The sequence below is a fragment of the Canis lupus genome, chromosome 28 (genome assembly GCF_011100685.1).
Source record: "Canis lupus familiaris isolate Mischka breed German Shepherd chromosome 28, alternate assembly UU_Cfam_GSD_1.0, whole genome shotgun sequence".
Taxonomy (NCBI): Eukaryota; Metazoa; Chordata; class Mammalia; order Carnivora; family Canidae; genus Canis; species Canis lupus.
This window is the reverse complement of record NC_049249.1, coordinates 22,222,406-22,242,115: the sequence shown is the minus strand read 5'-3', so window position 1 is coordinate 22,242,115 and position 19,710 is coordinate 22,222,406. Positions and strand designations below refer to the sequence as shown.

Sequence of the window (19,710 nt, the reverse complement as noted above, 5' to 3'; positions counted from 1 at the left end):
TGGCCATTAAGTATATGAAAAGATGCTCACCATCATTAGTTATAGAGTAATGCGATGTGAATTTGTGACAACAGATGAAGTGATACGCCCATTACAAGTATAAAGTGGGAGTGTTTCTATTTCTCGGTATTCTTGGTATCCTCAAGAAGCTGTGACATAAAAGATGGGGGAGGTTTGGGATTGCAAATATTTAGAATGGGTTTTTTATCAAAACCACAAATGAGGTAACACTTACCATTCACTAGGATGGCCATAAAAAAAACAAATAAACAAAAATAACAAGTGTTTTGAGGTGCCTGGCTGGCTCAATCGGTAGAGCAATGAGACTCATGATCTTGGGATTGTGAACTCAAGCCCCACATTGGGTGTAAAGATTACTTTAAAATCTTTTAAAGATGATACTAATACTTATTAGTATTATAAGTATTTTTGAGGATGTGTTCATTGCTGGTGGGAATGTAAAACGGTACAACCTCTGTAGCAAAGGTTTGGCAGTTCCTCAAAAAGCTAAACATAGAATTATCATATGACCCAGCAATTCCACTCCTAGGTACATACCTAAAAGAATGGAAATGGATACTTTTATACCAATGCTCATGGCTGCGTTATTCACAATACCCAACAGGTAGAAACAATCCATGTGTCCACCAAAGGATGACTGGATAAACAAAATACATACAATGGAAAATTATTAGCCATAAAATGAAATAAGTGCTGAAACATGCTACAGTATGGATGGATCTTGAAAACATTATGCTAAGTGAAATAAACCAGATACAAAAAAGTTCAAATATTTTATTATTCCATTTATATGAGATACCTAAATTACGCACATTTCTAGAAACAGAAGGTAGACCAGAGGTTACCAGGGCCTCCCAGGGAAAGGAGGAATTGGAAGTTACTTTTTAATGGATACAGAATTTCTACTTTTGGAAGATGAAAATGTTAAGGAAACAGGGTGGACAGCTAGCTACACAACAGTGTAAATGTATTTAATTCCACTGAATCACATATTTAAAAGTGGCTATATTATATGTGTTTTGCCACAATAAAAAAAAAAATGGCCATAGCTGTTCACTTGAAATCATTCATTTCCAGGTCTTTAAAATAACTGATAACATTCCATTTAGTCATCTGAAAGCCCTACTTCAGTATTTTTAAATACCCATCATCCAGAAGCACTTAAAATGACAAAATCTCTTTTATGAGTGACATGATTTGACAAAGAGATAAAAAACCCATTCTAAATATTTGCAATCCCAAACCTCCCCCTTCTTTTATGTCACAGCTTCTTGAGGATACCAAGAATACCGAGAAACAGAAACACTGCCACTTTATACTTGTAATGGGAGTATCACTCTGTTGTCACAAATTCACAAAATGCCAAGGCACCTGGCTGGCTCAGTCAGTACAGCTACAAACTCATGATCTCGGGGTCGTGAGTTTGAGCCTCATGCTGGGTGTAGAGTTTACTTTAAAAACAACAACATAAATTCACAAAATGCCATCAATGTCCGGCCAGACCCTATAGTGTGGAACCAGAAGCAACAGAAGCAAGGCTCTCAGTGGAATTTAACTTAAAACAAGTTCATCAGATTTTTAAAAGACCCACTAATAGCACAGAACACCACCGTGGATTTCCAACAAACAGGACTTGAGTGCAAAACACAGATGAAGCAGTTACCCCATCAAAACCAAGCAGCTGCTCTGAAGTTCCTGCCTACCACACTGAGAGGGAAGGCTGGTCCAATGTGACCAGGGCTCAAGATAGCCAAAAACGGCTAATAGGCTGGATTTCTTCCTCCCTCTGTGTCCTTAGTCTGCTTTATTTTTCTTCAACCACTTCTTAGCTCACATTCTATTCTCTGTGCTCGCATTTTTTTGTCCATGTCTGTCTCTTGGAAGCAAATTTCCATGAGGACAGGTTTGCCTCTGTTGCTCAGCCCTATCCTCCTTGAAGCAGAGCCCAGCCTTGCACTGAACCAAGAAGAGAGTGCAACAGTTCGGGTGGATGACAGATTCTTGTGGTAATGGGGATGCTCTGTCTCTTGACTGTGTCAAGGTCAATGTCCTGACTGTGACATTGGACTATAGTTTTCAAGATGTCACTCTTGGGAGGAAGTGGGTAAAGGGTACACAGGACCTCTCTCTATTACTTCACACTAATGCACGAGAGTCTACAGTAATTTCAATTAAAAGTTTGATTTTAAGAAGCTTACAAACAAAAAAATTTAAGCAAGCAAGCAAACAAATGCGCCTCAAAATACCTGTCTGGTATTCTTCAAATCTGGCAAGCTTATGAAAAATAAGAAAAGACTGAGAAACTGTCACAGAGTGAGACCAGGGAGACATGACAACTGGGTGCCACATGGGATCCCAGAACAGAAAAAAGGACATTAGTGCGAAAACTGGAGGAATTTGAACAATGTCTATAATTTGGCCAATCGTATTATACCAGAGTTGGGACACCTCAGTGGCTCAGCAGTTGAGCATCTGCCTTCAGCCCAGGTTGTGATCCTGGAGACCCGGGATCAAGTCCCACGTCGGGCTCCCTGCATGGAGCCTGCTTCTCCTTCTGCCTGTGTCTCTGCCTCTCCCACTCTCTGTGTCTCTCATGAATAAATAAATAAAATATTTTTTTAAAAAAGTATTATGCCAGAGTTAATTTCTTAGTTTTGACAAATGTTCAGATATAAACTGTCAACATTAAGGGAGCTAGGTGAAGGCTATAGGAGAACTCTCTACAGTTTCTTTGCAACTTTTTTATTCAACCTAGAATTACTCCAAAATAAAAGTTTATTTGTAAAAAAATGTAGGGTTGGAAGAGAATTGTCTAATAATGTGCCAGGTAGTTAACTAGAACTGCATACGTTTTACTTTTCAGATAAAAATCATGTAAACCTAAGCAATAAAAAAAAGTTCAAGTGTCCACTCTTATAAACAATTATGCTGTGGCTTGATTCCATAGTCCCTCATCCAAAATCCTTGGGGCCAGATTTGTTTTGGAATTTAGCATCTATTTGACTTCAAAGAAGAAACATGACACATGTGTTGTATATTACACCCCTGCAGGGGCAGGCGGCACCTTATCATCACACTCAAGAAGCATCTCAATCAGATGCCTGACGGCCACATGATGTAGGATAAATAAAGACTACAAACAGCTGCCTATTCTTCCAGGTAAGATTTTGTTGCCAAATTTTTGCTTAAAAACTTTCAATTTTCAAAGCTATTTGGATTTTATTTTATTTTTTATGATAGTTACAGAGAGAGAGAGGCAGAGACACAGGCAGAGGGAGAAGCAGGCTCCACGCACCGGGAGCCCGACGTGGGATTCGATCCCGGGTCTCCAGGATCGCACCCTGGGCCAAAGGCAGGCACCAAACCGCTGTGCCACCCAGGGATCCCCTATTTGGATTTTAAAATAGTGGCTAAGTGATTGTGGACTGGATTAATAGGATTCCCAATTAATAAACTTTTGGTTTTTACTGTTAGACTTCCAAATTTCTAAGTGCTTTCTCTCCCTCCCCCCTCCTTCCTCCCTCTTTCTCTCCTTCCCTCCTCCTAACCCCCACCCCTGCCCCTCTCCATTTAGGAGTAGCCTCAAGAACAAGAACAACAAGCAGGGCCTTCTAGAATACTAATAACTTCACTCACCATAATACCCTCCAGTTCCATCCACGTTGAACAAATGGTGGGTATTTGTCATTTCTAATAGCTGAGGAATATTCCATTGTATACATAAACCACATCTTCTTTATCCATTCATCTTTCGTTGGACACCGAGGCTCCTTCCACAGTTTGGCTATTGTGGACATTGCTGCTAGAAACATCGGGGTGCAGGTGTCCCTGAGTTTCATTGCATCTGTATCTTTGGGGTAAATCCCCAACAGTGCAATTGCTAGGTCGTAGGTAGGGTCGTAGGGTCTATTTTTAGCTCTTTGAGGAGCCTCCACACAGTTTTCCAGAGTGGCTGCACCAGTTCACATTCCCACCAACAGTGTAAGAGGGTTCCCTTTTCTCCACATCCTCTCTAACATTTGTGGTTTCCTGCCTTGTTAATTTTCCCCATTCTCACTGGTGTGAGGTGGGATCTCATTGTGGTTTTGATTTGTATTTCCCTGATGGCAAGTGATGCAGAGCATTTTCTCATATGCATGTTGGCCATGTCTATGTCTTCCTCTGTGAGATTTCTCTTCATGTCTTTTGCCCATTTCATGATTGGATTGTTTGTTTCTTTGCTGTTGAGTTGAGTAAGTTCTTTATAGATCTTGGAAACTAGCCCTTTATCTGATACGTCATTTTCAAATATCTTCTCCCATTCTGTAGGTTGTCTTTGAGTTTTGTTGACTGTATCCTTTGCTGTGCAAAAGCTTTTTATCTTCATGAAGTCCCAATAGTTCATTTTTGCTTTTCTTTCTTTTGCCTTCGTGGATGTATCTTGCAAGAAGTTACTGTGGCTGAGTTCAAAAAGGGTGTTGCCTGTGTTCTCCTCTAGGATTTTGATGGAATCTTTTCTCACATTTAGATCGTTCATCCATTTTGAGTTTATCTTTGGGTATGTTGAAAGAGAGTGGTCTAGTTTCATTCTTCTGCATGTGGATGTCCAATTTTCCCAGCACCATTTATTGAAGAGACTGTCTTTCTTCCAATGCATAGTCTTTCTTCCTTTATCGAATATCAGTTGACCATAAAGTTCAGGGTCTACTTCTGGGTTCTCTATTCTGTTCCATTGATCTATGTGTCTGTTTTTGTGCCAGGACCACAGTGTCTTGATGACCACAGCTTTGTAGTACAACCTGAAATCTGGCATTGTGATGCCCCCAGATATGGCTTTCTTTTTTAAAATTCCCCTGGCTATTCGGGGTCTTTTCTGATTTCACACAAATCTTACGGGATGAGCACTGGGTGTTATTCTGTATGTTGGCAAATTGAACACCAATAAAAAATAAATTTATTATAAAAAAAGAATACTAATAACACTTAATTTCTTAATCCAGGGCTGGTCGGAAGAATAAAAATTCAGTGAGCTCTGCACATATAATTTGGCCACTTTTCTGTATTTATGTTAAATGTTGATGGAACTTTTTTTCAAAAGCAGCCATTACACAATTAGATTTAAGTCACAAAATATCAGCACTGCAAGAAATCTTCTCTCCCTTGAGAGATACAGTCTCATCCCTTGTGCGGCACAGCTCCAGAGTGGTGAAGTGAGCTACCCAAGATCACACAGCAATGTCTGGGCAGAGCTGACCCCCAGCTCAACTCCTAGTACAGGGTTCTTTCTGTTATGCAAAAACATGAGATTTCTGTTTCAAACATTTGTTCTACAATATGTGTTACTAAGTAACTGGGGAAAGTTGTAATACCATCACATCGGAGTTAATACCACAACATTTTTTGCTCATTTAGATTTATTTTTTCCCATGAAATTACTGAACTGATGTCTGGATCAGATGTCTCCCTTTAATTTGGTGTAACTATGCTCCTCTCTAATGATGCGTAAAACCATCAATGACCATAAATACAATTTAAGTGTTTGTCACATCATCCAACTTAATCATTCCGCTATAAATACATCATGGATGATTTAAATTGCACTGATTGGGCTCATCACTAAAAAAGTGTTAACCCTCTAGAGAGCTATGACATTTTTAGGTTGAAAAAGGAAACACACACACACACACACATACACAAAAAGGAAACACGATTTGAGTGCCTTTAATTTATTTATTGTTAATATCTTACTACTTTCAGTACCATATGACTTAGCTTTTGCTTTTGTTAAATTCATAACCTTGCTTTATGCAAGTTTACAACCTTGCTGTATGCAGCTCAACTGGGGCAGTACTAGAAAAGCAATGAGCTTATACTTGAGATACAACGTATTGCTTTCTTCCACTGGAAAAATAAATGATCTAGAAATATGCACACAAGCAAATTCCAAATGCCAGGCACCTGTAAGAACTTAGTTCTCTCAGATCAAACTGTAGTTTCCATAAAAGAAAACCACAGTCAAATCAGAGATTCTTAGCTGGGCTTCAGACTTTGGATCCCTGACATTCTATGCTAAATCTGGGGGGGAAGGGTGTGGGTGGGTGTGTATGTGTGTATAGGAGACCCAGACTTTCATCAGAATCTCCAAGGAAGCCATGACCTTCAATAAAGGAAGACTGAGGGAACCAGCCATTAGCTATTGTAAATAAATAGAGGGAAGTGAGGTCTGGATGGATGTAAGACCCACCCGTTTCTATTACAGGCTCTATTACAAAATATCTGAAGATCCTTGACAATATAGTAGAACATTATAACGTGGATGCTCATAACAGTCCTGTGAGGCAGGCAGGCGGACCTGATTCCATTTTGCAGAGGAGGAAAGTAAAGAACTTGTCAAGGCTCCATGGCTAACAAATGTGGACACCAAACACTGGGAATTCGAACTGCTTTTTAAAACACTTCCCATCAAAACTACATGCACATTTCTGTTACAGCTCTGTCATCACAACAGCCTGTACCACCGTGTTTTTAAAACAAACTCTCACATTATGTATTATGTAAAGAAATGCAATTTTTGGTGCAAGAGTCATAATTTATGTTTGACACAACATGCAAAAAAAATAAATAACCTTGCCTTTCTCATTACCTCCATACCTTCTACCTTCCCCCAGTCAAGGCCACCTCAAATTCTACCTCTATTTTCCATTTTTCCTTCCAGTCATTCTCTTCCAGGCACTAAACTAACTGATGGTAGAAATGTCTCTTCCCCATCCCTGCCAAACATGAAGCTGGCATCCCTTCCTGTCCCCCTGCGCCAACCCCCCAGAAGTCCCTCCTCTTCACCTCTCACTATGGACTACTAGGGACTTGCTAACTAAAATAGCAAAGAAAAATACATTCCATCACCCCTTCCTATCTAGGTGTTTAAATGCCACAGCTATCTTTCAGCTACCCTATGACCGTTCTGAGCACAGACACAGCTGTCAACACAGGAACAGAAAACAAGAAAGTCCCTGCGAGTTTGACCTGACAGAAGACAGGTTTGTCACCGGTCTCCAAGTCGAAAATAGATCACCCACCTCTCTGAAGGGCACAGGGCACTTTTCCACTCTTATCTCAGAGGCCTCCAGCAGTTACGTGAAATGCATGGAGCAGTTGATGGAATGAAATGTACAATCAACAATAGACTTTCAAAATAACTTCTTTTTGACAGGCCCGCCAAGGACAGGATGACAATGAATCCATAAGATCACATGTAAAAGTGCTGAGCTTCCAGGAAAGCCCACACCATCAATGTCTTTAACCAAGCCAACAGTTGACCCAATCACCAAAGGAGGTGACCATACTTTATTTTTAAGATTTTATTTATTTATTTATTTCAGAGAGAGAGAGTGTGTGCGTGTATGTGCAGGCAGGGAGAGGGGCAAACGGAGAGGGAGAAGCCACTCCTCGCAGAACAGGGATCCCAAAGCAGAACTTGAACTCATGACCCTGAGATCAAGACCCGAGCTGAAGGCAGTTACCCAACTGACTGACCTACCCAAGCACCCCTTTCTATGATTTTTTTTTAAAGCCAGGTTTAGTCATTCTTTCTCCAAAAATTAAGTAGCTAAAAAATCTTTTGAAGTAAGGAATACACCTCTGTTCTAAGTAACAGGACGTGCCTTGATTATTCTCTCTTCCTTCTATCACATTGACCAAAGAGCCCTAAGTAAAGACATTTTCTAAAAGCATCTACAGAGCTAACAAAAATAGAAGAGCCATATCCACTGGCTGATCACCTAATCTCCCATATGATGACTAAAGGAATAATTTTAATTATAGGGAATAATAGAAATTTCTCTTACTTTAAAAAGTTGATTCAGCATACTCATTGTGTGTTTAAGAGCAGATCAGGGATCCCTGGGTGGCGCAGCGGTTTGGCACCTGCCTTTGGCCCAGGGCACGATCCTGGAGACCCGGGATCGAATCCCACATCGGGCTCCCAGTGCATAGAGCCTGCTTCTCCCTCTGCCTATGTCTCTGCCTCTCTCTCTCTCTGTGACTATCATAAATAAAAAAAATAAAAAATTTAAGATCAGATGGCTTATATTCTGGAAGTCTGTTTGGTTTTCTAATTGAGCCATTTAAACTAACATTTTAGGTTAATCTAGGAACGTGTATACAAAAGCAATAAAACTCTATTTACTTTAAACTCAGCACATAAGCAAGGGTTTCCACCTTTAAAGTTTCCAAACAAATAGAATAAAAAGAAAGCTCCCAAAGAGCAAGAGGGAAGAGACAACTCCAACCCTGGACCACACTCACAATTTATTTATTTATTTATTAAGATTTTATTTATTTATTCAGAGAGAGAGGCAGAGACACAGGCAGAGGGAGAAGCAGGCTCCATGCAGAGAGCCCAACGTGGGACTCGATCCAGGGTCTCCAGGATCACGCCCTGGGCTGCAGGCAGCACTAAACCGCTGCGCCACTGGGGCTGCCCCAAACTCACAATTTAAATCTGATCTAAAATGTACCAGAAAATACTACCAACTCCTTCACCCGAAAGATTAATGAAAACCAATTACCAGCTTCCACCCGTCCTGTCGCCCTAAGGCTGACCTCCCACTGCCCCTTAGCAGCTGTGTGGCAGGTTGGAAGTGTAAACTTGGCCAATGCTTCCGCTGAAAAATAAAACTGCCCTTCTGCCATTAACAAGTTAATGAAATGCAGACTTATTGGGTCTGAGGCTACCGGATGCCCACAGAGCTGTCATTAGAATAAAGCCAACTATGAAATCAAGAGGGTGGCCCAGAGCTGGATGAGACCAAAGAAGTCCAAAAGAGGTGACATTTGGCAGCCTCCTCAAAAATTGTGATCATCATAATAAAAAAGAACTATCCATGAGTCCACACTGATCTAAATAATTGATGAATATATAATTGGGGGAGATGGAACAGCTCTTCCTTACAGAAGAATTCCAATTAATAAATGTAGAAGAAATGAGTAGACAGAAACTCACCATTAGAAGGCTACAGTCATAACTGTTGCATGCAAGCTCCGCTGAAGGGTGCTAAAATTAGCAAGTGAGAGTTTGAGGAAAAACAGGGTATTTGCATAATCTTACAGTTATCTCCCAAGGGAGATATTCTTAATTACACAGGAAGGGAAAAAGCACCTTCTAACTTCAGAGCACCACCTCAACCAAGTGATTAAAAGATGCACATCCCCTCTGCAGGATTCTTATTTAAAAATGCAAAACTCATTTGCTCAGTGGGTTAAGCAACTGCCTTCAGCTCAGGTCATGATCTCAGGGTCCTGGAATGGAGTCCTGCTCAGGGGGAAGCCTGCTGCTCCCTCTGCCCCTTATCCCTCCCCCATGCTCCTATGCATGTGCTCTCTCTCTCTCTCTCTCTCAAATGAATAAAATATTTAAAAAATAATAACAATGCAAAACCTCAATCAAATCATGAGAACACATCGGACAAACTCAAATCTAGGGTCTTTTTCCAACAGGGGTTGGCAAACTGCATCGCAACAGCCAAACCTGGACCTTTGCTTATTTTCAAAAATGAAGTTACACTGGAGCTCAGCCAAGCTCATTCATTCATTTATGTATCATCTCAGGGTGCTTTTGTGCTATGACAGCAAAGCCAAGGAGCTACAACAGGGACTACAGGACCTGCAAAGCTGGAAATATTTACTACCTGGCCCTTGACAGAAAAAATTGGCTGATCCTTGTTTACAAAAGTGACTGGCCAGGGCTCTTCCAAAGTGTCAAGTTCATAAAAGACAAGGCGAGACTGAGAAATTATCAAGCATTGGAGGAGAGGATGGAGACACAACAACTAAATGCCTGGACTGCATCCTGGAATAGAAAAAAAGCATTAGTGGGAAAATGGCTAAATTTTGGAGGAGGAAAGCCTGTAATTTGGTTACTAGTATTGTACCAATATTCCTTTCTTGTTTTTTTTTTTTTCCTTTCTTGGTTTTGAGAAAACCAAGACGGTTATGTAAGTTGTTAACACAAAGGGAAGCTGGGTGAAAAGTACACAGGAACTCTGCTATATTTGTGGATTTTCTGTGATTTTTTGAAGTCAATCGATTTCAAAACAAAAAGTTAAAAAAGCATTGTGATGACCTTCTGAGCCAAAAAGAACCAGCATCACCTTCGAGGGTTTGTCTTTATCTGCCTTAAAGGTAACTGAAGGGACACCTGGGTGGCTCAGCAGTTGAGTGTCTGCCTTCAGCTCAGGGCATGATCCTCAAATCCCAGGATCCTGTCCCACTTTGGGCTCCCTGCATGAAGCCTGCTTCTCCCTCTGCCTGTGTCTCTGCCTCTCTCTCTCTCTCATGAATAAATAAATAAAATCTTTAAAAAAAAAAAAAAAGGTAACTGAAAATAATTTCAACATCACAGATACTTCATGAGTGACCTGAAGGCAGACAGGATTAGCAGGCAGCATGCCTTGTTTTACCCAATGCTGTCTTTTAAAAGACAGTATAGGGTACCCCGGGTGGCCCAGCGGTTTAGCACCACCTTCAGCCCGGGGTGTGATCCTGGAGACCTGGGATGGAGTCCCACGTCACACTCCCTGCGTGGAGCCTGCTTCTCCCTCTGCCTGTGTCTCTGCCTCTCTCAATCTCTCTCTCTCTCATAAATAAATAGATAAATAAATAAATAAATAAAATCTTTAAAAAAATTTTTTTAAAAAGACAGTATAACTTGAGGATCCCCATCTTTAAACATAAAGCGCCAAATAAAAGGATAAATGCAGACCTCTGACTCTCTCCATGGGGCCTTTCAAAGCCTAACCCAACCCCCAACTGTAAGAAGTAAGTGGACAGAAAATTTCCTTGCAAGTATCAGCACAGGAGGGGGAGATTTTGGGGCAGACCATGAAGGCAGATCCTATGTTCTGGGGTGCAGGGCCAGTTCTGTCACCAGCTCCTCAAGGAGCCCTGACAAGGGAGTGAAATGCTTTCTGCAGAGGGGTCCCTTCTGCATTCACTCCAGGGCTTTCCCTACATGGTCAGGGAGGAACAGAGAGAAACAGAGAAACCCTACTTCTCTCCCATTGAGCAACTGCCCCTGCACAGACATGGGTCATACAGAGTCAAGATTGATTGTGACTTTTAACAAATCACATCTACAATTATGCCAGAATTTAGAGAGAGAATCAGAGACACAGACTGTAAGAAAGAAGTGGAAAGGGGAGCTCTGGATGGCTCAGTCGGTTAAGGGTCTGCCTTCAATTCAAGTCATGATGTCAGGGTCAGGATTGAGCCCTGCATCAGGCTCCCTACTCAGCAGGGGCCTGCTTCTCCCTCTCCCTGTGTCCCTCTCCCCCCATCCCAGCTTGTGCTCTCTGCTCTCTCTCTCTCAAATAAATAAATAAAATCTTCAATAAAAGAAAATAAGTGGAAAGAAAAGAGAAGCAAAAGGGAACACAGGAGGGTGGGTGGAAGGACACAGGAGGAGCAGGAGAGAAAGGTGGGGGTGCAGCTCTCCCTTGCAAGTAGCAGCTGCACAAACTGACCCTCCAGAACCACCTATCTCCCTTGGGCCTTACTGACCGGCCCCAGTTTAAGTGGACCACACTGGGTCAAAGGGGAATGTCAACCCCCCACTCTGCCAAATGTCCACAATTCCCGGCCCCAGGTGAGCTGTCGCTGTGACAGCCACTGTGCGACAGAGCACCAGAGCCCAGGCTGGTCAGTCGTGGATGTCAGCCCTGCTGTTGGCCAGACACCCTTGGCAGATGCTGGCTCCCAGCTGAACACACGACCCAGTGAGGCCAAGGCCATCTATCATACCCCGCCGGCTGAGCAGTAAAGCGGATGGAGCTTAGAGAAGAAAGGCTCCTAGCACCCTTTTAGCTGACAGCGCTCGTCCTCCCCCCTTCGAGAGAAATGAACCCCTGAGGTGGGGGAAAACTGGGCAGTGGCTGATGCCATCTGGAGGAGGAAGAGGAGGCATTTTATGAATGGGCCATTTGGACAGGAAAACAGCCCTCCGGGCCTTCCCCCGCTGGTGCAGTCCCTCCTCCCTCGAGAAATTCTTTCAGGCCCATCTGCTCTGGAAGGAGGCAACACACCCAAGGAGCAAACCCACCACCCACTCCCTAGCTTCCGCCCCCACCAAGAACATTCCAGTGGTTTTGCCAAACAAACTAATTGCTCTTCCCCAGGGCAGCCTGCGTGACAACAGGTGCCCAGCTCTAGCACACCATTCACAGTTTCTGGATTGTATTGTTTTTAATTAGCTTACAGCATTGTTTTTAAGAATGGTGCTGTCCTATTGTGCCCTTCTCTAGCCATTTCAAACAAGGAAGCTGAAGCGGGGCAGTGTCAGTCTGGAGAGGAAACTGAGATGGAGGTGCCCTCTGGCTGCCTCTGGCATGAGACAGCATGAGCCATGAATGACAGTCACCAAATGAACCATGTGCGGCTGGGCCTGTCTGCCTGGATGGGCAACGTGTCTGCATGTGCCTCAGTCCATCAGGGCTGGAGGAAGACAGACCTGCCTTCCAGCCTCAGCCAAACCCACCCTCAGAAAACAGCCACGCTGCAGACAGGGAGACGTCCAGCCTTCTGCTTTCACCTGCCAGTCCTCCCACCTTACCCCCACCATACTTAAATCTGACTTTCTACATGACCCGTGAAGCAGGCACCAGAGGTAGGATCCCAAGACATAGGGGCTTATGTGACACGCCCAACTGAAGGATCACAATAACAGAAGCCACAATAATGATTAATAAGAAAAATGAAGTGAACGTGAACAGTAATTGGGCACTTGCCAGGCACTGTGCCAACCAATTTATAAGCCCTTGCTCCAACTCTGGAAGAGTATAGATGAGAAAGTTTCCGTTTTATGGATGCAAAAACTGATGCTTAAGAAGGACAAGTTTCCTGCCCAAGTGCACATGGCTACTTGGTGGAATGTTCTTGATTTAAACCCAGAACCTGCATGCTAACCCACTCCGGAGCCTCCTTGTCTCTGAACAAGGACCGCAGTGGAGCATGAACTCACCTGTACTCTGGGTCTGAATGAGTGTAAATCACATTATTCCAAGAATCCACAGATTCCCAATCTAGTGCTCCTACTGCATTGCACCAAAAACGTCATGTCCTGATTAAATATAAAGTGATTCTATTGGAATATTTTTCTACTGTCCATTCCTTATAAAATAAAACGTGATCCTAAAAAATACTCCTTAAGGTCATCAAGCTCAAACCTTCATACGCCACCTCGCCTAGTCGAAGGGAAGCCAAGCTCACTGACTGAAAGGGCTAGCAGCAGAACTCAGATCACTCTGGCTTGCACACCCAAGGATGCTTTCCAGAATCCAACTGCATCTCGTCAGAAATGAACAATAATGGAGAAGTTAATCAGATGTTTTCCACGATGGCCCTGACTCAGGGGCTCTGTTCCCCAGTGACACTGTAGTTGGTATGAGCCTGTTTTAACTAGAGCAGACCAGATTAGGAGAAGATCCACTGTTCATGATCTCAGCATGGCCACGGGCTCAAACCTGTCTTGAAACAGAATTCCATTTAGTGACATACTCAAGGCCAATTAATGGCAACATAATGTATTTAAATACCTTGACATGACACATTTTTTGCACAATCATTTTTAATCTTTGCTCTTTGTTTAGGTTTCCATAGGAATCTGTTTTGTATGAATAAACTTTTCAGTATTCCCAGAGTTCTATTTCTCCACCTTGGTTTGGAAGAAATCCCTTCTTCCCTTTAAATTATTTATCATAATTTATGTTTTCATAATTATCTGTATGTTTTGGTTTATGTTTGTTTTCTTCACTAAAGTCTCCATCCATGTTTTGTTTACCACTCAGTACCTATGACAGCTTCTAGCATGTGGTAGGTGTTCAATAAATACATTCAATGAACTAGGAATGAAATGTCCCATAGGTTCGGCTGGGAAGCAGTATGCTCTAGAGGATACAAACACCCTTTACTTCAAGCAAAACAATTTGGAAAGGCATTATCTTAGCAGCAAGATGGACCTCACATTACTTTTATTTTTTTTATTTTTTTTTATTTTTTATTTATTTATGATAGTCACACAGAGAGAGAGAGAGAGGGGCAGAGACACAGGCAGAGGGAGAAGCAGGCTCCATGCACCAGGAGCCCGACATGGGACTTGATCCCACGTCCCCAGGATCGCGCCCTGGGCCAAAGGCAGGCACTAAACTGCTGCGCCACCCAGGGATCCCTCACATTACTTTTAGATAGACATCCATTACATGAAGATCAGCAACATAAAACAGAGGACCAACTATTTAAGATCCGTCTCTTCTAAAATCACCTATTAGGGGATCCCTGGGTGGCTCAGCAGTTTGGCACCTGCCTTCGGCCCAGGGCGTGATCCTGGAGTCCCAGGATTGAGTCCTACATCGGGCTCCCTGCATGGAGCCTGCTTCTCCCTCTGCCTGTGTCTCTGCCTCTCTTTCTCTCTGTGTCTCTCATGAATAAATAAATAAATAAAATCTTTAAAAAAATAAAAATCACCTATTAGAAAATGTATAAGGGGCACCGGAAGAGCATGCAATTCTTGATCTTGGGGTTCCAGCCCCACATTGGGTGTAGAAATTACTTAAAAATAAATAAACTTCTAAAAAAAGAAAAAGAAAGAAGGAAAGAAAGAAAGCAAGGGGGAAAGAAAAAAATTAAACAATAGGCAACACTCCAGCTTTTCCAAAATACCACTTAGCACCAAATAGGTCTGCAAGTAGCAATTCGATTCTGGCCGCCTTTGAAAACTTAAAAATTCTACAGCAACTCCAGGATTTTGATAAGTTTTTCACATTTTCAGACATACTCCTTTTTTTTTTTTTTTTAAGAGAGGGAGGTAGGGAGGAAGAGAGGGAGAAGGTGAGAGAGACAATCTTAAGCAGGGCTCCACACCTAGCACAGAGCCCAACACAGGGCTTGATCTCACGACCATGAGATTATGACCTGAGCCAAAATCAAGAGTCAGACTCTTAACTGACTGAGCTACCCAGGTGCTCCAACACACTACTTTTTTTTTTTCTTTGAACTTTTTATTTTTCCTGATAGCTTTTTTTTTTATTTTTTATTTATTTATGACAGTCACACACACACACAGAGAGAGAGAGAGAGAGAGAGAGAGAGAGAGGCAGAGACACAGGCAGAGGGAGAAGCAGGCTCCATGCACACCGGGAGCCCGACGTGGGATTCGATCCTGGGTCTCCAGGATCGCGCCCTGGGCCAAAGGCAGGCGCCAAACCGCTGCGCCACCCAGGGATCCCACGCCACCCAGGGATCCCTCCTGATAGCTTTTGCATCTCCAAATTTCAAAACCAATATTGGATTAAGAGCAAAGAGCAACAAAGAACATTCAGTGGTTCCAAGGAAGCCAAGATGTATTATACCAAGAACAGAGAGATAAGAACAAATAGGTTTATCACAACCAAAAAAACCCTGAAAATCAGAAAAGGACATTGTGCTTTGTAGACATTTGCATCATGGCTTTTGAAATTCTTGGAGGAAGTAACATTAAGAGAAACTGTACACACACAGAATGCCACAGAGAGAAAAAAACTACCATGTGAACGGTGTGGAATGTGCAAGGACTCCAACATGAGAAGTGCTAAGTACTGTTTCTCCATGAACTGTCGAAGTGGTATTTCTAATTAGCATTTCATCTTAGAGTACAGTTTTTCTTCCGCTGTTTTTTCCCCCCTCTTAAGTGTGTTGTTTAAATGTCTCTAGGGACGCGTGGGTGGCTCAGTAGTTGAGTATCTGCCTTTGGCTCAGGGCATGATCCTGGAGTCCCTGGATAGAGTCCCACATCAGGCTCCCTGAATGGAGCCCGCTTCTCCTCCCTCTACCTCTCTCTCTGTGTGTGTCTCTTGTGAATAAATAAATAAAATCATAACTAACTAAATAAATGTCTCTGACTCAGTGATTATTATTGCATGCATTGTTTTACTTTATAGATAATTATTCAGTAAGCTACTTTCAAATATTTATTTTTCTCTCTGAGACGCAAGGCAATTATCTGCAATCGGCACCATCAGGAAGATGGAGGCAGCAGAGTGAGGACACCCATTTCAGTAGATCCTGATTTCAGCCCCTGGAATGCACAACTGGCACCGGATCCTGTGCTTAATTTCAGTACAATGGCAATGTCCTGGTTTTACCCTCCAAGTCTGGGAGGACAAAGAAAAATGCAGTCAGTTCTTGGAGCAATGCAGAACCACATCTGGAATGTGGTCCATTTCTGGAATGCTCCAGAAAGAGCAATTCCACATGCTGTATCTGTGTTAGCTAATTATTACTACAAGTGACACCAAACAAATTCTACCTGAATCATCTCTTACCCTCATTCCTTCTTCTTCTCAGAGACCTCTTTATAGCCCTATATATATTTGAGAAATAGACGCCCGCAGTAGGTAGCTATCATGTCCTGCCCACTTAACTCCATGCTGGGCATTCCACTGGGTAATTTATGGAATTATCTCATTTAATCCTCCCAACAGCCCCAAAGTATTATTATCCCTTTTTCATATATGATGAAATCAAGGTTCAGAGAAATATTTCCAACATCAGAGCTAATAAGTAGTAGAGCCAGAATGTGAGCCCAGGAAAGGCTGGGCTTCTCTACAACCCATGGGAGACCACATTAATAGCATTAGGAACTCTCAACCATTACTAAGAGGTAGTAAGATATCATGGTGAAGGTCACAGGCTCTAAAAGAAACTAGGCTTCCTGACTTGGTCTATCTGAACCCCAACTCTGCCTCTTACTACCTGGAAGTTACTTAACTTTTTTATGTCTCAGTCCCTCTGCTATAAAGTGGGTATAATAACTGTGATCTGTCTCATAAGGTTGTTTGAGGACTAAACAACCTATATGTAAAGCCTTAGAACCACAGTGTCAGCACACAACAAAGGTTAGCTGCTAATAATATGCTGTCGGTGATGATGACAATGTGGTGGTGGTTTCAGGGATCAACCTCTCTTCTCTACTTTGGGCTTCTCCCAAACCTAGACCCACCATCCTAGCTAAGCTTTTACCCACCACAAGCCAATAAAAATCTTATTCTCTTAACCAAGCCTGTCTCCTTTATTCCACCAGAGTCTTCTTGGGGTATTACTTCAGAAATTTCACTTCTACCCACCCGAAACCTGCTCTTTCCTTCAATTCCTTCCAACCCCACTCCCTCCAGAAGTCTTCCCCAAACACTGGAGCCCCATTGGTCTTCCCTTTTCAGATCATTTGCACCCACAATGCTGGCACGTAGAACATCATCGTCAATCAGCAACACACTGTGAATATAGAATTATATCCTATCTTGAAATACTCATTAGATATTTCAGCTTTCTTTGCCTTATCTCCATGACATGGTTGCAAGTTTCTTAAAGATAATACTCTATAAGAATACATTCTCTACAGTCAAGGACATAGAGCTAGTGTACATACACCCTAAAGAATCCTAAAGTTTATTGGCTTATATTATTTTAAGGCATTTAGAAATAATTATTTAAGATAATCAAATTATCTTCAACACTAAAAATGAACTAAAAAAAAGTCTAAAAACTACAGTCCATCAACATCCTCAAAAATACCAAACTATGAATTTTATCTCAAAGATCAAAGTAGTATCACTCTGAAAGCCAAGCTGCCTTACTACCAGCTTGTTAATATGCAGGCTTCCAAATGCAATTAAAATTATTTGGATTAAAAACCTTCAACACTATTAATCCAATGGGCTTCTAAGTGATCCACAAAGACTTAGGAGACATCATTGGGCTTAGGGAGTCACGACATACATGTTCTAGCAAGAGGTTGTGTAATTCAAGTCTGTTGGTCATCTGGAAAGGGACTGGAAATTGAGTATAATTTTAAGGAGACACTCAGAACTTGTTTAAACTGAAGGACGTTGGAATTCTGCTCTAACCCAAAAGTAGTAGGGTTTAAGAACTCACTGTTGTAAGCAAAGCCCCAGGAACAGAGATCAGACACAGAATGAACAGTGGTATCATTATAGATGTTTTAATGGATGATACAGGATGTAAGAACTGACCATGAACAATTCAAACATAAATTCCATCCAAACAGTTCACTTATTATTAAAACCCAGCCCTTCCAAAACATTTGTAGACTAATAGCTATAAGCCACATCTGCATTTCGGCACCTACCAGACACATGAAAGGACTAAAATGCACCCTTGAAGAGAGAAATCCTTTCCCTCTAGGCAACAACCATAACAGTCAATTGCAGTATGAAAGTAGGGGATGCTAAAAACCATATCAGGTCCAGTCCCTGCCCAAGAAGATACATCCTCAAACTGTCCTCAAGATGGAAGCCAGCCCCAAACAGATGTCCCACACATGAAGAATGGTACATCCTTTCTATGTGACTCAAGCCCAAGGGTTACAAAACCAATGCAATGTCAGACAGTGCTCTCCCTTAAACATACCAATCCAAGGTAACCTCAAGAAGCACTTCAGGCCTTGAGACGTAACTAAACCTCATTTCCCTCCATTTCAATATAAACCATGGTCCTCAAAGTGCAGAGAGTGGGAAATAGTGGGCTACCGAGTGCAGGCTTCCAGAGGTCAGTACCTAGTGCTCCTCACCTGCAGCCTTAGCCTCACTATCTCAGGAGGACTCTGAGTCTCAGCAGTGCTGGTGAGGCTGGCATACACACTCAGGCACAGCTAGCAGGAGTGAAAATTGGTACTAACCTTTTGTGGGGTTTTTTTGTAAGATTTTATTTATTAAAAAAAAAGATTTTATTTATTTATTCATGAGAGACAGAGAGAGAGAGAGAGAGAGAGGCAGAGACACAGGCAGAGGGAGAAGCAGGCTCCATGCAGGGAGCCTGATGTGGGACTCGATCCTGGGTCTCCAGGATCATGCCCTGGGTTGAAGGTGGCGCTAAACCACTGAGCCACTGGGGCTGCCCAATACTAACCTTTTGGAAAGCCGTTTGAAAAATAGATGATAGACAGATAGATAGACTTAAAAATATCCCCACACTTTGCCCCAAATAATTATAATAATCATACTACAAGCTAATATGGAGAACACTTTGGGCAAAAAAGATGTTTACCGTGGAATTATTTTTTTAAAAAAGAAGAAAAAGAAAAACCCAATCACTTAAATATCCCACAGGGGATGGCTACACATATACACCTAATAAAATATTATGCAACCAGGGGATCCCTGGGTGGCTCAGTAGTTTAGCACCTGCCTGCCTTCCGCCCAAGCCGTGATCCTGGAGTCCCGGGATTGAGTCCGGTGTCGGGCTCCCTGCATGGAGCCTGCTTCTCCCGCTGCCTGTGTCTCTGCCTCTCTCTCTCTCTCTCTCTGTGTCCCATGAATAAATAAAATATTTTAAAAATAAAATATTATGCAACCAATATTTAGGTTTGTAAAATAATGTTAAGTGGAAAAAAAAAAGCAGGCTTCAGAATTGAACATTTGAGTAAAATTAAAACTTGAAAGAAAAGGGATGTCTCAGTGGCTCACTGATTGAGTGTCTGCCTTCGGCTGACGGCGTGATCCTGGAGTCCGGGGATCGAGTCCCACATCCAGCTTCCTGCATGAAGCCTGCTTCTCCTGTCTCTGCCTTTCTCTGTGTCTCTCATGAATAAATAAATAATTTTTTTAAAAAAATCTAGAAAGAAAAACTAATTTATGTACAGAAAAAGAAATTGGGGGGAAGCCCGGG

General features: G+C 42.2%; 1 long non-coding RNA gene across 1 annotated transcript; it reads left to right on the top strand.

Annotated features, from left to right (window-relative positions):
* The first annotated feature begins 2,990 nt into the window (after positions 1 to 2,990).
* Positions 2,991 to 10,309, top strand: LOC119866588. Its single transcript, XR_005380604.1, has 3 exons — positions 2,991 to 3,180; positions 7,211 to 7,333; positions 9,496 to 10,309. It is a non-coding gene; the product is annotated as an uncharacterized LOC119866588 (long non-coding RNA).
* The last annotated feature ends 9,401 nt before the right edge of the window (positions 10,310 to 19,710 follow it).